The following is a 2,500-nucleotide window of genomic DNA, read 5'->3' on the forward strand; positions in this document are numbered from 1 at the left end:
TTCCGAGATTAGACAAGATCGGGCGTTCTCAGGGTAGTATGGCCGTAAGCTGTCACAAAATCTAAAAAGTCTTGCTTTATAAGAGGCAAAAGAAGGGTGTGAACCATTTAAAACAAACCAATTTGTGAGAGATATCTCTGGTCCTATTTGGAAAATGTGTAAAAGCTTACAGCACCTGGTATTCCCAGGCGGTCTCCCATCCAAGTACTAACCAGGCCCAACCTTGCTAGGCTTCCGAGACCAGACGAGATCGGGCATCCTCAGGGTAGTATGGCCGTAAGCGCTTACATAAACTAAAAATTCATGCTTTATAAGAGGCAAAAAAAGGGTGTGAACCATTTAAAACAAACCAATTTGTAAAAGATATCTCTGGTCCTATTTGGAAAATGTGTAAAAGCTTACAGCACCTGTTATTCCCAGGCGGTCTCCCATCCAAGTACTAACCAGGCCCAACCTTGCTAAGCTTCCGAGATCAGACGAGATCGGGCATTCTCAGGGTAGTATGGCCGTAAGCTGTCACAAAAACTAAAAAGTCTTGCTTTATAAGAGGCAAAAGAAGGGTGTGAACCATTTAAAACAAACCAATTTGTAAGAGATATCTCTGGTCCTATTTGGAAAATGTGTAAAAGCTTACAGCACCTGTTATTCCCAGGCGGTCCCCCATCCAAGTACTAATCAGGCCCAACCTTGCTAAGCTTCCGAGATCAGACGAGATCGGGCATTCTAAGGGTAGTATGGCCGTAAGCTGTCACAAAAACTAAAAAGTCTTGCTTTATAAGAGGCAAAAGAAGGGTGTGAACCATTTAAAACAAACCAATTTGTAAGAGATATCTCTGGTCCTATTTGGAAAATGTGTAAAAGCTTACAGCACCTGGTATTCCCAGGCGGTCCCCCATTCAAGTACTAACCAGGCCCGACCTTGCTAAGCTTCCGAGATCAGGTGAGATCGGGCGTTCTCAGGGTAGTATGGCCGTAAGCTGTCACAAAAACTAAAAATTCATGCTTTATAAGAGGCAAAAAAAGGGTGTGAACCATTTAAAACAAACCAATTTGTAAGAGATATCTCTGGTCTTATTTGGAAAATGTGTAAAAGCTTACAGCACCTGTTATTCCCAGGCGGTCTCCCATCCAAGTACTAATCAGGCCCAACCTTGCTAAGCTTCCGAGATCAGACGAGATCGGGCGTTCTCAGGGTAGTATGGCCGTAAGCTGTCACAAAAACTAAAAAGTCTTGCTTTATAAGAGGCAAAAAAAGGGTGTGAACCATTTAAAACAAACCAATTTGTAAGAGATATCTCTGGTCCTATTTGGAAAATGTGTAAAAGCTTACAGCACCTGGTATTCCCAGGCGGTCTCCGAGTCCAAGTGCTAAACAGGCCCGACCTTGCTAAGCTTCCGAGATCAGGCGAGATCTGGCGTTCTCAGGGTAGTATGGCCGTAAGCGGTTATAAAAGAAGGGTTTGAACCAGTTAAAACAAACCATTTTGTAAGAGACATTTCTGGTCCTATTTGGAAAATGTGTAAAAGCTTACAGCACCTGGTATTCCCAGGCGGTCTCCCATCCAAGTACTAATCAGGCCCAACCTTGCTAAGCTTCCGAGATCAGACGAGATCGGGCGTTCTCAGGGTAGTATGGCCATAAGCTGTCACACAAACTAAAAAGTCTTGCTTTATAAGAGGCAAAAGAAGGGTGTGAACCATTTAAAACAAACCAATTTGTAAGAGATAACTCTGGTCCTATTTGGAAAATGTGTAAAAGCTTAAAGCACCTGGTATTCCCAGGCGGTCTCCGAGTCCAAGTACTAAACAGGCCCGACCTTGCTAAGCTTCCGAGATCAGACGAGATCGGGCGTTGTCAGGGTAGTGTGGCCGTAAGCGGTTACAAAAACTAAAAATTCATGCGTTATAAGAGGCAAAAGAAGGGTGTGAACCATTTAAAACAAACGAATTTGTAAGAGATATCTCTGGTCCTATTTGGAAAATGTGTAAAAGCTTACAGCACCTGGTATTCCCAGGCGGTCTCCCATCCAAGTACTAACCAGGGCCGACCTTGCTAGGCTTCCGAGATCAGACGAGATCGGGCGTCCTCAGGGTAGTATGGCCGTAAGCGCTTACAAAAACTAAAAATTCATGCTTTATAAGAGGCAAAAAAAGGGTGTGAACCATTTAAAACAAACCAATTTGTAAGAGATATCTCTGGTCCTATTTGGAAAATGTGTAAAAGCTTACAGCACCTGGTATTCCCAGGCGGTCTCCGAGTCCAAGTACTAAACAGGCCCGACCTTGCTAAGCTTCCGAGATCAGACGAGATCGGGCGTTGTCAGGGTAGTGTGGCCGTAAGCGGTTACAAAAACTAAAAATTCATGCGTTATAAGAGGCAAAAGAAGGGTGTGAACCATTTAAAACAAACGAATTTGTAAGAGATATCTCTGGTCCAATTTGGAAAATGTGTAAAAGCTTACAGCACCTGGTATTCCCAGGCGGTCTCCCATCCAAGTAC

The 2,500-nt window shown here is 43.7% G+C and overlaps 2 non-coding genes and 9 pseudogenes across 2 annotated transcripts; all 11 read right to left on the minus strand.

Annotated features, from left to right (window-relative positions):
- LOC148418322 (5S ribosomal RNA) overlaps positions 1-50 on the minus strand; it is a 119-nt pseudogene extending 69 nt beyond the window's left edge.
- A 113-nt stretch (positions 51-163) lies between these two features.
- On the minus strand, positions 164-282 carry LOC148418323 (5S ribosomal RNA; annotated as a pseudogene).
- A 113-nt stretch (positions 283-395) lies between these two features.
- On the minus strand, positions 396-514 carry LOC148418324 (5S ribosomal RNA; annotated as a pseudogene).
- A 113-nt stretch (positions 515-627) lies between these two features.
- On the minus strand, positions 628-746 carry LOC148418325 (5S ribosomal RNA; annotated as a pseudogene).
- Positions 747-859: 113 nt separating this feature from the next.
- Positions 860-978, minus strand: LOC148418326 (5S ribosomal RNA; annotated as a pseudogene).
- A 113-nt stretch (positions 979-1,091) lies between these two features.
- On the minus strand, positions 1,092-1,210 carry LOC148418327 (5S ribosomal RNA). The gene has a single exon (XR_015866793.1). It is a non-coding gene; the product is annotated as a 5S ribosomal RNA (ribosomal RNA).
- A 315-nt stretch (positions 1,211-1,525) lies between these two features.
- Positions 1,526-1,644, minus strand: LOC148418328 (5S ribosomal RNA). The gene has a single exon (XR_015866819.1). It is a non-coding gene; the product is annotated as a 5S ribosomal RNA (ribosomal RNA).
- A 113-nt stretch (positions 1,645-1,757) lies between these two features.
- Positions 1,758-1,877, minus strand: LOC148418329 (5S ribosomal RNA; annotated as a pseudogene).
- Positions 1,878-1,990: 113 nt separating this feature from the next.
- On the minus strand, positions 1,991-2,109 carry LOC148418330 (5S ribosomal RNA; annotated as a pseudogene).
- Positions 2,110-2,222: 113 nt separating this feature from the next.
- On the minus strand, positions 2,223-2,342 carry LOC148418331 (5S ribosomal RNA; annotated as a pseudogene).
- A 113-nt stretch (positions 2,343-2,455) lies between these two features.
- Positions 2,456-2,500, minus strand: part of LOC148418332 (5S ribosomal RNA) — a 119-nt pseudogene continuing 74 nt past the window's right edge.

Source organism: Hippichthys cyanospilos, chromosome 9 (assembly GCF_059441005.1).
Source record: "Hippichthys cyanospilos isolate Australia breed blue-spotted pipefish chromosome 9, RoL_Hcya_1.0, whole genome shotgun sequence".
NCBI lineage: Eukaryota > Metazoa > Chordata > Actinopteri > Syngnathiformes > Syngnathidae > Hippichthys > Hippichthys cyanospilos.